Raw genomic sequence first — 16,483 nt, forward strand, 5'->3', positions numbered from 1 at the left:
GCAAGAAGAGGAGGCAAAAAAACGGTGAAGGGGGTTGAACTGAGAGGAAAGGAATGGGAATAAAACTCGCTTACAGCAAAAGTCAACTTGATACGTTCTACTGTGACTCAGGGATTTTGTATTACATATTCCTATAGCATGCCCCTGTATATCTGCAGAAATAAAAAGATAAGATTTGACAATCTGAACTGACAAAAGCTTTTAATACAGACACTTTTAAGTGACTGATGGTCTGGAGTTAAGGCTTCTCGAAACACCGGTTTCAAAGGAATGAAGTATCCTAGCACCACCCGAGGAGCAGTCCTGGGCTTCGCATGCTTTTTCCAGTAAGAGTAGACCCATGACTGATTCATACTTCCATTATATCACAATTGTGCTTTTATTTGGCACCCTCTCATCACTTGCAAGTCACTTGCAGATGGTCTAGAAGCCACAGAACAAGCTGTACTTCCTTTCCATGTCAGCCATCCCTATCTTATGGAATCCTTCCAGTTTGCTGCACACAAGGTACAAGGATACTTCTGCACAGATATCTCTCTTGACTTCAAAACTCCCCCTTTCTATGGGATTCTGTAGCTAGCCTTTCCACCAGCAGAAATAAAGAAATAATTTGCACTGCTTCCATCTCCCAGTGCACAACCCAACCCAGGAGAGGAAATGGAGGGATTTAGTGGGGTTGTTCAGGGCCTCACACTGAACAACGGGGAGTCCAAAGGAAATACTTCTGAGACAAGTACAATATGGTTATATAAGTCGCTGTCATGCCATCACTTTGGGTTTTGCAGTCAATGCTGATCACCCTGTCTCAAACAGGATAGAGGAGAAACAAGAACGGTTCAGAGAGTAAAAGACTCATTAAAACCCTCAAGAGGTTTTTGTATGTGAAAAGTTTGGAAAGCTTCAAAATGACAAAGAAAACAAAAAAGACTGAATGTAGTGGAAGTGATATAAATATAACTGCACAGAGAAAATAAAATTAATCTGACTTCCCAAGAAAAGAGGGGATGGTCATTAAAAGGCAGAACACTAAAACCAATAAAAGGATTTTTACTTTTCATCCACATCCTATATAATAAACTTCCAGTACTCTGTACCCAAAACGCCAGATGGGCCAAGATTTTATCAATTTATAAAGGACTAATTATTGCAATAAGAAAGACTTTTATAATAATAAATATAATATAATTATTGATATAGTTAGCATAGTACTGAACAAACAGAATGTCCACAATTATGGTACAATAAACTATGAAGACTGAAAACTGCCCATGTTTAAAGACATAAGTAAATTTTAATTTGATATCTATTAATGAGAAGTTACCCTTGTGTTAAAAGTTAAACCACCATTGCTCTTTATGGGGAACTTGGCATTTTTTTCTGAAGGATCAGATACTGGGCTCTATGATGCTTTCTGTGTGGCTTTTCAGAGCTGTGTCTCCAACACATATGTGCCCCCATCCATCAAGTGTTCAGCTTGTTCACCACTCCTGAACATGGTCAGTACAATCAAAATAAACCCCCTGTAAAATCAAAGGAACACGTCTGCTCTTCAGGAATACGAGCTGTTTTCATTTACTTGTGAGAAGTGAGATTGTTTTAGCCATTACTTTTAATGCACATGATGAAGTGGGGAGAAGAAATAAGGGACAGCATTCTGTAGGTTTGATAAAAAATGACAGTATTACAGTTTTGTTATTTGATGATTAAGATGTGAGTAAGAGTCATATTTTAAGACAAAGTATTCTTAACCACCTATACATCTCCACACCTTTTTAGTATTAGAAAATAAAATTCTCATGTGGAATAAACAGAAATAAAATCCTCTGTAAATTTGAGCCAGCTCCTGAAGAGTCAAATGAGCCTCTTTTATAATGGATTTCTGTCGGAGTCTTGTATCTGATGTATAATTCTGGGTATGAGGCCGCCTGTCCCACAGAGAGGCTGTTAAAAGAACTTTTCCCCTTTAAACAGCTGTCTACTTAAAAGAAATGTGGAAGCTCAGGTACCTTGGAAACTTTCACCCATCAAACTTGGCTAAAAGCGGTGAAATTTGGGAGAGAAAGGAGCACGAAACAGGTAGGCAAACTGTAGACAGGAGCAAACAGAGTGGGTTCCCAAACATCTCATTTCCCTGGGGAGCCACACCTAGGGAAGCCCTGGGGATTCAGGCAGTCCCTAAGAATCCCTTACAAAAAGTTCCTTCCCTGCAGCATCTCACAAGCCTTCCTCCAGTGAAACCAGCATGGCAATACCAGCACACACGGGCAGCAAGTACCTGCCCCACTTTAAGCTGATGCGTAGCTTTTTAATTAGAGGCACCTCCAAAGAAGCCAGCCCCATTTAAACTAAATAGAACGGGGCCATATACTTTCTCCCAGCTTGTTTTGTTTTCTTGTCCGTCAATACCTCTGTGCTGACAGAAAAGCCCACACTGCAGCCTGCCTGAAAGACTATCTTCACTTCCCCAACTTTCAGACAAAATATAGCTGTGAAACCAAAACACCAGTTCTATCGGAGACAGAAGAAAGTAGCAGTCCTGTAAACGATGGCAATCTAAAGCTTTACAAGAAATATAGGCAGTAATACACACATTCTTACCTGCACAAGTCTGCACCATCAGCCTTTGAGAGGTTTTTTTACATCTACTCTGTAACGATGCATTTTTTGAAAATGGTTCTAGTGCTCAGGAATGCCAAGAATTTAGGAAGAGAGCCACAGCTTAAGAGAGCAATTATTTGCCAGTAAATACTCAATTTGCTTGTCCTGTGATTTTTCTTCTCCTAACTCGCCCTCTCCATAATCCGTCTCTTGCTGCGTCATGAGCACAAGAAGTCTTTTCTTCATAACATAACACTTCAGTTTGCTATTTTGTTAGCATTAATTAAGAATTCCCTCTACTGGTCATTTTCTATACTCTTACAAATAGCACCTTGAGCCCCGGACATTAGCAGGCAGTGAGTCAGTGTGTGGGATTCAGCCACCATTTATAAACACCTTCAACCACATTCACCCAGTTTACAATATTCAGGACATCTCAGCTGAATTACTGCTTTGTGTCCAGTTTGTATTCAGATGGGGGCCATATGTTCCTTCATGTATTAGAGCAGAGCTCATTAGCACTGCTCCAGTCACGCCACAGCAAATATTTTTTTTCTATCTTAGCCTCCATTTTAACCTGATTAAAAACATTTTCTCCAGGGTAGATTTCTGGAAAGGAACTGCTCAAATCCAAAGTACTGTTAAAATGGATATGTGTAATTTTAAAATTAGCTTAAAATTAAAATTTGCTGCAAAAGAACTCAATTGTTACTTAGGATTAAACTGCTTACTAAAAGCACCTTCTAAAAATATGGAAGAGTCTTCACAAAAGCTCTGTTGCAGTAACCACAAGGGCTAAATATTCAGCGAGCATACAGACCTAGCTCTCCCATAAGGATTTAGGCACACAGACTATTTTTAAAGAGGGTATGTATGTATGCATCTGTGCAAGCAGCACAACTAGATTAACAGTACAACTAGATTAACACCTTGCAATAATGGGGAGAGTGGGTGTAGTCAGAAATCTGGATGTGCAAATTGTATTTCCTAAGAAATTTTGTGTAGGCAAGTCCCATTCTGCTCAATCAACAGTAGGCAGAGAAATACTATATTTGGAAAAAATTCATAAAATACAGAAGGAGTGACTTGAATCACGCACATTAATTGCTAAATGAAAATCTAGGTTCTGAAATACCAAACAGGAACACCCATATTGGGAGCAGAAGAAAAAAAATGACACACCTGGGATTGAACAGTATGATAAAGAACCCCTTTAAATCCATTTTAGAATAGAAATGCATCATCTGTTAAAATCAGCTCGGGTCTGGTTACTCCTTACATGAGTGAAAACAACTTTTGGGCCCCAAATTGAGGATTAACATCACATCATAAACACTTCTCTGCATTTAGAAGGACTGTGTGCATTTCATATGATGCAGTGATACTGTAGAAAACCATGGAATTCCCACAAATTCCAACCATAGTATAATAAAACGTGTTAACAATTCCTCACATACAAATAAGCATTTCAAAATACCATGTTCAGGGCACAAACTACATCAGAGGCATCAAACAAACACCCCTAATAAAATATGTTTATGTTATATATATATCTTATATATCTACTGCTAAGGAGCAGACAAGTTAGAAACATACTTAAACCACTCAGTCATCTTTAGGATTATTGTGCACATATATCCTGCAGTGCCATACGCCCAAACTGATTGGGAGCTCATGTTAAAAATTATTTAACTTTTCTCCCCAAACACCTCCATCAAAAAGCAACCGAACAGCAACACCCATAGGGTCAATTTTTCTGGGGCACTGACCATCTCCTCCACAAAAGACAGCACGCTCAAAAACCAAAATAGGATGGGGAAACAAACAGCATGCGAGAGGTGAAAAACCCCACTTCAACAGCACTGCTCCCTTCTCCCCTAAAACTCTGACAGCTCTAAAAACAGCGCATAAATAATATATGCCATTGCTAATATACCTACCTACACAAGTGCCTTGGAAACAGGAGAACTTCCAAAAGCCCAGGTAGGGCCCATCCTGGATGCTCTGAAGTAGACAACAGTTTGCACAGGTTTCAAGAAGACAGCAGTGGACCTGTTCCCTGATGCTCATTTGTGGGGGAAATACACTGAACTTCAGCTAAACAGAGCTACAGACTAATTGTATATAAGATTAACTGTTTTCCCTTAGGCTTTGAATTACACAGACATAAATAAAGCATTTCAGAATTAAACCTGACTATTGTCAAGTTTATGTTATGCATAATTTGAGGGCAGAGAAGAGTGGATCAGTCTTAGGACGTACTTTCAGGTTAGATTTTCAATATTTAGATGAGAATCTGAAAATTAAACTTTAAATCCACTCTAAACAAAATTAAAGTACATTAAAGAAAATGAAAGTGGCAAGTAGAATTCTGTTGTTAAGGTTTAAAGAAGAAAAATAAATATGAACAAAAATAAATTTAATTTTTATAAATAATTATAACCAAGCAGAGTTTGTGGCAATATTTTGTAATAAAGAATTCTTTCTGAAGAAATGGATAAGGGCTTCCCAGTTTTTGTTGTCTTAAAATTACGTGCTTTATATTATTAATATACTAATTTGCCTTTGCACAGCAGAGCTTTTGAAAGAAGAGCTGACACACTTAATAGGGACAATTGGGTTAAAAGGGAATTTCCTGGATAAAGTCAGAACATAACAAATTCTTACTTATCCAGCGTAGTTAATGTAAAATTATACTCTTCTCAACAGGGACTGCATGGCGAAAGGGATATCTGGTTTGTTTAGGAGGTGCCCCCATTAACTGGATTTTTTTTTTTTTTTTTTTTTAATGCTCTAAGCAATCAGCCAGTAGAGCCAGACATTGTCCTCAGGTAACCTCACACAGCTGCCTCCAGTGCAAAACGCTGTCACTTCTCAGCCTTCATACACTGTGATCCGCTTCCTTCCTTCCTTCACGCTGCTCCCCCGGGGGCTGCCCGCCCGCCCCGCCCCGCTCCCCGCAGCCCGGGCACCGGGCGCTCCCATGGCTCGGTGAGCCCCGGCACGGCTGAGCACGGCCCCGTCCTATCGAGCCTCTGTGGGCAGGAATCCCTCCCAAATCCAAGCGACACAAAACTGACTGCGTGGCCACTCCGGTTCGAACCTCGCGTTTGCTTCCCCCCGCTTGCGGCACCTATTTGCTTTCACTTTCGAAGGTACTTTTATTACCCAAAGCTGGCCAGGCGTTCTGCAGGGCTTTTTCTAGCACGGAACATCTCTCTCAAAACAACTTAGTGCTTTTGTTTCTGTGTCACAAAGGCTCCCAGCACTAACATTTCCATCCCACCTCCACACTGAATTAACTCTCAGCATTATCTATGAATTGTGTACCACAACTACACATTCAACACAGATGAGCATCTTTACCTACTTAGAAATGAAGAAAGCAGAACTCCAAATAATAAACTTAAAGAAATCATTAATTTTGAGGAAAAGAGAAAAGCAAATTAAGCTCACATTTAGGTACATTAACCTGGTAATGTAAAGGATTCAAATGGTCCTGAGCAGTTAAAATTCAGCTGCTCAATGATACATCTTTTTCCAGGTAAATTCCTACTGAAATCAACAGACAAGCTTCTGTACAGTAATGCTGATACAAACCTGAGCTACTTCTACCAAAATCCCACAGATTTAGAAAGGTGTGATCATGCCCCAAACCTGACCCAGTGATGCTTTAGGGACGACTGACAGGATGATTAGTAAGAACCAGCTTGCTGTAGAAAGCTTTCCACTGGAAAGCTGTCTCCTGGCAGGCAGCAAGGTCTACTGCAGCCGAGTGGGGAGATAAAGGCTATCACTATTCCCATTAGCAGCGTTAGGAATCTAAGAAGCTACATTGTGACATGTCCCTCAATCCAAGCACAGCACGTGAACTTGCTTTTTATTTTGCTGTCTACACTGACATGATATTTTCCCTAAATAAACCTTGTTATTTATTTAGTAAAAAAATTATATTTTTTCATTATAACATCATGGATCTTGTAACCGATTTTCTGTACACATTCAACAATAGATTAGTCCCCAACATAGCAAGATGATATAACTTAGGTCAGGCATAGAGGCACAGTTTGTACAGGCTGTTACTAAGTGACAAAGGAATTTAGGGCATCAGTGAAAAGGTTGCATTTGTTAACTGTTCATTTCCAAACAGCAGCGGCTCCAAGGGAGCTGCATTTTTCTGGCTGGTTTTTTTGATGGGATTTCCTGCCTACCTCTGCTGAAAGTTGCTGGAGAAGAGCTGGTCAGGTATTTTGGTGGAAGAATCATTCTGGGGAGATTTAACAAGCAGTCCAGGTGCTAAGCAGACACCACTGATGTAAAGTTCCAGCCTCTGCTATTTCACAAGGGTTGTTTTGTTTTGTTTTGTTTTATACATCTCCACTTAGAGTTCATGCAGCACAGTTATTTCCAGCTCAAATAAAAAAAAAAAAAAACAAAAACTAGGAAAAAAACCTGTAATACTTTATCCTATCAGACATGCTTATAATGCACAGCTTATATGCCATTTACATCAGAATTGCTTTCCCCCAGTGAATAGTGGATAAAATCATTCTAGACTGCAGCAGATGGAACTGGAAACTTTGTCTTCCTGTTAGTATCTGGGACACATATGATCAGCCTATGTGAACAAGGTTACAGCAAAACATTTAAAAAGAAATGTATCAGGAACACTAGCATTTGCAGATAGTCTATGACAGAAGCAGCACTACACTGCTGCTCTGAAACAACCACTTTCATTCTGCAAAGGTTATCAAAAACTCCAAATGAGCCAGGCTGGGCAAGCTCACTCACTGCATCCTGCAAGGGTGAGAGGAGCACACAGGGTGGGAGGAGCACACAGAAGTCTCCTCTGTGCCAACAGTCCTACGCAATAGGGAGGGAGATGTGGACATTTCCCAAAGCAGCTGCTGACAAGGTGTGCTCGGGAAGGAGTGGAGAGGCCTGCTGTGATTGCCTGGAAGCATGGATAATGTTCTGGGGGATCTTCAGGACCACGTGCTGTCAGGAAAGTGTGGCCCTGTGACACGGGCTGGGAACCTGATCCACACGCACTTTTTCCCGTACTCACCATCAGTTTCAGAGAGCAGGGTTATCTCCAGAGCACCTCTGCAGCAGGGAAAGAGCATCCCCTTCCTTTTACAGCTGGGGAATGTAGGCACAAGTATATTATTGACTTTTCCAAGGTTACAGAGCCAGACAGGAGCAGCCGGATGTTGGTCTGGTCTGCTGATCAGAGCCTTAATAACACCAAGCAATCCTCCCTCCAGCTCCAAGGCCACAACGTCTGCGGTTTAGTACTTTCACAGAGGGCATAATCTGGGCATATGTAAGGATGTGCAAGACAGGAAAAAACCTCTTGTTTGATCTTCACAGGAAGCCTTAGCCCTGAAGTAACCTTGAGGTAACAGAAATAATGAAGAACCTGATTTTTACTTGCAAGTTTAACACATGAGGTTTGAAGGTCATCAAAGTGTTTTTGTCTCTGAAGTGAAAACTGGTGTTTTTACACTATACTTTCAGCACAGTGGTTTTAAATTATCTCTGCAAAGATGGATACAAGCAGTTTGTTTACCAGGTTAGGAACTGAGAAAAAAAAAATCAACAAGATTTAAAACTCTCTTTGGCTTAATTACTCTTAATATTTTATTCACTTAATCAAAGAAAAGAAAGAAAAAAATCAGCTTGACTTTTTTTAACAGCAAAGTCAAACCAACTGGAAAATTCGCCTCCTACAAGAAATTTTGAAAGGGAAAACTCCAGATACCAACATGTTAGTGAAATCCCTTCAGCTGCAGACAGAACTGTATTGTAATGAAATCTTATCTTTTGACTCCCTACCTCTCCTTCCCTCCAAAAGATAGGGAAAACTGTTGGATTTGAATATTGGTTTAGATCAACTCCTCTCCCATGGGCAGGGCCACTGCATAGGATACAGTAATACAAAATTATACGCCTGTAAATTTATTTTGCAGACTACCTGCACACATAAACACAGAAAAGAAATTATGGTAAGGTTAGAGAGTATGATTATTTCTTTAAAAATAGTTTTTCCCTTCCCTAATGCATGTTGCTAAGTTATATAAGTAGTTTTAAATTAATTTCAGAAACGGAGATTACTGGAGATCATTAATATTTTTTTTTCAAAATATACAAGAAGCAACAGCAATGCTGGAAATGGACTGGAGCTACGAGGTCCTCATTCTGCATCTTCACAGCACTTTCCTGGGGCCCCAGTGATCTTCTGTAACCACTGGGAAACAGTGATTTTTATATCTAGAGATCAAAGGGGCAGAATCTGTTCTCTGAGGACACGAAGTCCTAATACAAGCTAAAACTAAATGCTCTTAAGTTGCTCACCGTAGGGAACTTGGAAAAGAGACTTTGTTTTGCACCATTTATAGTGCTCTGCAATCAAAAGATTTTAGAAAAAACAGAAAAACGTATACGTAAGTTTAAAGAACTTTTCCAGACCTCATCCTAAATTGACATTATATAGAAAAATAATAAAATGGACATAGATATCTTTCATATCAAGATTCCAGTTTTATTTGGTTCTATTTATACACATATTTTGCTGTGGCAAACTGCATTCTCTCTGGTCTCTTAGACAGTGGGTTTCATGCATTCTTGCATATATTTGAACTTTTGATCGTTTTCCAAAAATTCACTGCTAGTATCCTAGGCAGCCATCACTGGGCAGTGATATGGGTCATTCTAGCTCAGAATTAAAAGGAGATGAGTGTGACTGATCCTTTTTCTCAAGGCCAAATCTTATAACAAATCATCTGGAGAACTGCCAACAACTTCAATAAGACCAGAAATTGTCCCTACTGTTATCTAAAAATCTTCATGTGCTGTATGAGAAAAATCAGGGTGCAAATTCTCCAGCCAGATTAGACTCATTCTTCTACAGACTAGGAAAAGGATAATCAGACAAAAGAGCAAAGGGAGGGAAAGCAGACTTTACTGATGCCTATATGCTGTTGCTCATCAAATTCCAAAATAGATGGAGAAAAACCAGGGAAACGCAAGCAGTGCTGCACCAGTTCTTCCTGAGCAAAAGTGGAAATACTACCTTTTTTTTCAGTACAATTTAGAACAGGTTTTATTATCTAAATAATGTATATTATATGTAAATATAATATACAAATACAACACAGGGCTGCTCTTGTCTTAATCCTTTAGACTTTGCTCCCGGCAAAGAGTGAATGGAAGAAAATAAAGCTGGAATATAAACAACTTATGAAGTTCTTTTCTTTTTTGTCAGAAAGTGACAGGACAAGGGGAAAAACCTGTGCTTTTGTTCCCTTTTTTGAATTTCATGCTCTGGAAAGATGTCAGTACGTCTACACAAGCATGCATGTGCATGTATGTATGTCGGATTTACTAGAATGGCAAGGAAGAAAATGAGGCGATCTCAAAAGCAGCCAAGAAGCTGGGACTTTGAATTCTCTGACTTCAATAGTGTTTCAAGGACTCAGAATGTGACAGATACTGGCATATTGTGTCTTGCTGTGAATGAGGGGTCGACTGAAGCTTTACAGAGTCTCTGTTCCCAAACAGGAATAGGCACAGCTCATGAGGCACAGCTGAAGGCTTGGGATGGGGCATTCTTGACCCCTCCCTTTCCAGTGTGCAGTGCTTACCCCAACAAATGCCTGGCCTTTTACTGACCTTTAATTTCATAATAGGCTCATGTTGACAAAACACTTCAAAACGAGATCAACACAGATAGGTAGCTTGTGCTGTGATACAGAAGAGTTTTCAAAAGCAGGGGAGCAGAGGAGATAAGCAGTAGCAGCATACATAGGGGAGCTACGTGTTCAGCTGTTTGCATGTTGGGCTATCATCTTCAACTGCTGCATCATATTACTAAAGCATCTTTTTTCCTTTTTTTCTCTAAATAAAACTTCATTTTTTTTTTCCTTTTATTTTTGGTGGGGCTTTTTTTTGGTTTTGTTTTTTGAATTTCATTTTAACTAGTCCTGTATTTCACTCAGTTCTATTAGGCAGCCACCTCTAAGCCAAAAGACAAAGGCAGATGGAAGGTGGAAAGAGTTTGAGAGGATAACCAGAACTAAAGAATTTCAAGTTTGAGCTTCAAACTCCATAAACAGCCATTTTAGCAAAGTTACCTTGTCTCATTGCTCTTTAAATTTCAGGGCAAATACTTAGAGTGATAATTTAGCCACGGAATGTTTGTATTAAACAGGGGCCTCCTGCTCTCAAGTTTCTATAGTTTACAACAAAGAGTTTATTAAACACAACTCTTTCTGTCTGACATTCAAATCCATCTCAGCAACACACTCTCCTCTGGATTTGCGCCACCGAATGAAATGCTTTGGAAAAACAAAATAAACCAAAACCCTGCTGTGGAAACAGGACAAATCTAGTTTCACATCCCCTGCAGAGAGAGAAACAAGACGGAAGTAAAAAGCACCAAATGGAGCTCATAAAGCTTCACTCTGATCTCAGCCTCCACATTCTGGCAGAAAGCACCACCTAAGAGATGTGCTCTGCTTCAAGTGAGAACAGCCTCTGATTGCACCGTGAGCACAAAAATATATTGTGTGTGAACAATTACCCTGAACAAACTCTGAATAAGGGAAATCTGACTACAGAATAAGGGGAAATGTGGTGGGAGGCAGGCTAATTGTCCCCCTCCCTTGCCAAGACCTTATCTTGCACGCCAGCCATCTGTAGTAGCTGTGCCTGCAGCTTCAGTTTTGTGGGCTACGCTGAACCTCCTTTCCACAAACTGCACCACAAACCACAATGAGGTGCAATCATCTTGCCCATCAGACACCATCCACCATGGTAGGGAAGTGATTTGAGTGCTGTAATAAAACCAGTTTCTCATTTTATCACTGGTAGTTGCTCGTATTCCTTATAACATTCCATACAGCCGTGCATAAGTGGAAGGAAACTCATCCTAACCCACAGGTGCTATGGGGAGTCACTGGGGCTGGTGTTAAAATTCACTACCTCTTTCTCTTTCAGCATATCTACAAATAAAAGGAATTTATTTATTTGGAAGTCACTGCCCAAAATAGGAGCATATTCTGAACATTGTGAGCCCAACATGACAGAAGTAGAAGAATGCACACCTGAGTACAGTCTTCCTCTACTTCTCTTTAATTATATTTTAAGGACAATCAGCAACTTAGAGAAAAAGTGCATGGTGGGTCAGGACTCTGTTTTCAGGTTTTTGTTTTGTACATGTGCATCCACATGCACTTTGGTACATATACATGCAGACAGTAAAGGAAAGGCACACAACTAGATACAGGGAGGCCACCTTGTGATCAACCAGGCTCTCACCTTGCTCGTAAAACTGATCCAAAATTCAGGTAGGAAACAGCTTTTTCTGCATGAGAGCACAGCAGAATGCTCTGCCCAAATATGGGAGTTTCTGTAACACAAAGCATTGCTGACAGCTTTCTTGTGAACCCCCTATGATCACATTCACTTCTGGGACTTTGAGTTGGCTTTACTAGTACACTGGGCACTCTGCACATACTCATCACTGGGCTTTTACAGCAGGAACATCTCCCATGTCATATGACAGTCTCTGGTTTAGACTTTAGTCCTTTATTCCTTCAGAAAGCAATGTTCTGCTGCCATTTCTCCTTTTTTTTGTTGTTTTTAATTAATTCATTTGAGACTATTCCTTAAATTTTCATGTTAATGCATTTTTTTGTGGGGGTCTATTAGTCACTTCTAAAGCTGCGTACAGCCGTCACTGATTTGAAGTCTTTGTTACCATACATGTATGAATCTGTTTGCATTATCTGTGCACATGTATGTATGTACATGTGCATGTGTATGCACACATTAAAAAAAACCAAACCAAAAAACCCTTCCAACTGCATCTTCCTCCCTCCTTCCTTCTCCATTCTGAGCAGGTTCCTGCTATCAACTGCTGGAGTGTGCTCACTCTACACCTAGAGCTATAATTATTTTGCTTTAATTTTACAAAACCTTTTGTTCCATTCCCACGAGCCCACCTGATCCTTATATTACACTTGCTCTATTAAAACACTCATGCAGAACAAAGCACAGTTGTACTGATTCATAAGTAACTCACCCCCCACCCCCTCTTTTTCTTTCTACTAGGCTCATGCATCTTACCACAGTTTCATGACACTGTCCCTGATACCACTCCATGGTCCCATTTTTGCCTTTTTTTCCTTTCTTTTAAACTGTTATTTTTATGTGCTTAGGGTCCAATTACACCATTGTGTGCTGCTGTTTTGAATTGCTGTTGTTCTCAGTCATTTTATGTTACGCTCTTTGGCACAACCAATATAGTGCAGAGGGTGTTATGGAATTTATTTGTTGTAATCAGACTCTAGGATTCTTTTTCATTATTATTATTATTATTACTCATAGAGTACAAGCACCAAGGATAGCCCTATATTTTCTCAAGGCAAGCAAAGACCATTTGTGGCCAGCCTCTGACATCAGCCTCCCCTATCTGCAGAAAAAGGGCCCAGCAGCAGCTCAGATCAAGGTGATCACTATTATTTGGGCATGGCCTGCATGAACCACTAGACTTTACAGAAGACCAAAGACACCAACACCACTTGTAATAGGATCTTCACAGAGGCACTGGTCATTTCAGAATAAAAAATCCCAAACCAACCTCTCATAAATTATTGCTGAAAAATGGAAGGACAGAATACAGCTTGTCAGTAAAGATGGGAATAATAAAAGGGCTGTTTCATCTTCTTGTCCCATACAACTTCCTTGCACTGAGAGAGCCTTCATTTTCTGCCTTATAAAGCACTAAGCATCTTGTTAGGACCAAGTAGCAGATAAATAATCATCAGCCAGAAGAGTGTGTGTGAAGACAGTGCTAGCAAAGAGCAAATAACGCCAAGCTCCTGGTAGGCACCTCTTAAAGATAGAGAGCAGGACATTGTGCAGTGCTCTACTGAACGCCAGAGGAGGCAGGTGAGTACAGACCAGGCGAAGGGCTGAGAGAAGGCAACTACAGGAAGGAAAATGGGATGTGTGTATGTTTTTCTGGGTGACATGTTTAACAATGGTGAATACTAATGATTTCTAGCAATTAAGGAGAATAACAGGAAAAAAAAAGGGAATGTGGCAAGGCACAGAACAAACACATCTGTACAGGGTACAACCGAAAGTTGCAATTTACCAAAGAATAACCATTCTGCACATTTTATGTAGCATGTCAAATCTATCAGATTTTTCTCTTATTAAATCATCATTCTACAGCAACAATCATTCTCTCAATCAATCCCCCGTGTTAACAACTCTTAGTAATGACTAACTTGGCAGGAACTGATGTTTACATATATTTTAAAGTCCTGAGCACTGTTCTGTATTTTTTGGATGTTAAATTTCCTTTACATTTTGTCTCTTATTCTTTAACCTGTTTTTAAAGGATGGATGCATTCAATTGGAAAATAAAGTTTTGTGACACACACTCTCAGATTATGTTAGTTCAGGAAATTGGCAGCGGGATAAGAACAAAACCATTCACCTCCTGATTGCTGATTCAAATCTAGCCCAAGTGAGATAGTCACAGAAGCTATAAGCCTCCCGTGGTGGCTTTGTGATTTGAGATTATTTTTTATTTTTTATGAATCTCAATCCACTTTAGACCAAGAACAAGAATTGCAAATCCACTGCCTCAATGAGCATTAAGTGGCATCACTGCACACAGTAACAAGGGAGATGCCAAAAACCAAACTGCTTCTAGGGACAAACTTCCAACCTTATCCTGGGAAGCAATCATTAAAAAGCAGGGTATTTTGTTCCACGCAAATGTGAAGCAAAGGAAATGTATATACCTATCTACCAGACAGAAAACATTCCCTGTAGTCACATCAGCTGGTTGTTGCAACGTTTACCTGAGGTGTCTTATGCTGTGGCCCTGTATCACTTGAGAGCTGAGAGAAAGGGAGGGCAGGAGGGGAGAACAGAGCAAAGGTTTTCCACCACAACCCCTGAAGAAGAAGCAGAAAGCCCATGCAGTCCTTATACCTTAAAATCAAAAGATCCTAAGAGTTACTGAAGGCTTTGGTCATTATTTGGTCCATTTTTCTTGCCTTGGTAAGAGAAACAAATGAGGCATTTAATTCAGCAGAAGACCAAACCTAAGGAGGGCTGTGTTGCACTTTTTATTTTATTTGGGACACGACTGATTAACAAATCTAATAGCAAAGCTATTTCACTAAACAAACATCCTATAGCATACAACAAAATAGTGATGCTCAGGCATGTTTCCCATGGCTCCTTCTTTCAGGGAGCATGAATCATTAAAATCATTTGGGAATTAGCTACTCCAGCTTCCTCCCTTAGATGCATTTGCTAACCTGAGAAAGGTAAAGATGTCAGGACTCACGAGTAGATTTAAGTTTTCCCACTCTCTGTGCTGAAATGCAGCCAATGCAGCTTCTTCCTTCAGATCTGCACTCAGGTGCCTCTCTGTTGTGTTTCACTTCACATTTGTGAACTTTAATCCTTAGAAACCGGAATAATGCACAGCTGGCACACCATGTTTGCATGCAACTTGGAATTGTTCTTCAGTGACTGTAGCTTGGACACACACTTGACTATTCAAAGGGAAGTGAGATAAGAAATAGAGCTGCCTTTTAAACGGCCAAGTATTGCTAATTTTACATGAGGAATTTTGGGAGCAAGTAGTTATTCTCAAAGTTTTCAGAGATGCTACTGAACGTATTCATGCACACAACAAGAAAAAGTGGGTGGGAAGGTCCTCCATTTTCTCCTTCCCTTGCTCTTCATAAATATTTTTTCTTTTCCCTTTTTGACAAGAAGAAAAAGGAAGACGCTGACAAATTAAAAAAAACCCAAAAGTATTGATTTGATGATCCTTGTCCAAAACAAAATTTTTGAGAAGTAGCCTTACAGATTGTAAAGCATATCTGTAAATACATACACACGTAAGTGCTTCTATTACAGCAAGTTCCATTAAAATGTATAAAAATTCTAAATATACCTAAATAGACAAAGTACAGTTAAAAAATCAGCTGCTAAACTGGAAGAAGCAGACAAACAATAGTAGAACTTTTAAGAATTTGGAAAAAATCGCATATTTTATGTGAATTTAAACTTAGGATGTGACACAGAGAATGTTGACTTAGGAGTCCTAAGGTTAATGCTGATTCACTGGCAGAGAATTCAAATACACACTGCATCTTTCTAAACCTTTTAATTTGTTTTGAATATGTTTTGGGGAGGCTTCAGAATGAGCAGGCTTGTCAAGGGAACCTGTATCTGAGTGAAAGCCAGTGTTCATGACACGACTCAAAATAATAAATTACAAGATGCATTAGTCCAGCAGAGCAAGGAACCACCACTTCAGGGAACAGGTACAGCTTCACTGAAAATAAAAAGAAATCATTTTCAGAAGGTGCAGTAGACAACTTCAGATCTCCTTTAACATGAGCTTTTATGGACACCGACTACACTTCAAAAAAGCACTTGTGAACTTGCTCAGTGTTTTCAGGGAAGCTGAAAGCACCAGGAATCAGAGAGAACTCAGATGTAAGTCTGCTTCAATCTGCCTTGCCTATTGTGAGGATAAAGGTAGCACTAGGCAAGTTCAGATGCAGGAGCTGCACACAGGCCCACACTGATATACTGAGCACTGTGATGATGTGCTGTGCACTGGTGTGCTTTTCACACTGATTTGATGTGATTTTCACTGTCTGATCAGTGAATCTGGACTCTTGGTATTCTTGGTCTCGGTGGAAGCTCAGATTCTTACTCAGAGCTGGCTGAACTTGACAGGTGACATGTTGGGCTTCAAGCACTGGCATTTAACCAACGCCTTCAGTGACAGCACGGAGGCTGGAACCAAACCATCGCTTTGTACCAAGTGACCGGC

The 16,483-nt window shown here is 39.9% G+C and overlaps 1 long non-coding RNA gene across 4 annotated transcripts in view; it reads right to left on the reverse strand.

The window, feature by feature from the left end:
* Positions 1-16,483, reverse strand: part of LOC138112790 (uncharacterized) — a 397,150-nt gene that overhangs the window by 234,978 nt on the left and 145,689 nt on the right. Inside the window, exon 6 of one of the 4 annotated variants that reach the window (XR_011151842.1) lies at positions 15,431-15,976. The exons of the other annotated variants lie outside the window; for them this stretch is intronic. This is a non-coding gene — a long non-coding RNA (uncharacterized lncRNA). Of the gene's footprint in view, positions 1-15,430; positions 15,977-16,483 lie in introns of those variants that run through there. 4 annotated transcript variants of the gene reach the window in all.

Source organism: Aphelocoma coerulescens, chromosome 1, assembly GCF_041296385.1.
Source record: "Aphelocoma coerulescens isolate FSJ_1873_10779 chromosome 1, UR_Acoe_1.0, whole genome shotgun sequence".
Taxonomy (NCBI): domain Eukaryota; kingdom Metazoa; phylum Chordata; class Aves; order Passeriformes; family Corvidae; genus Aphelocoma; species Aphelocoma coerulescens.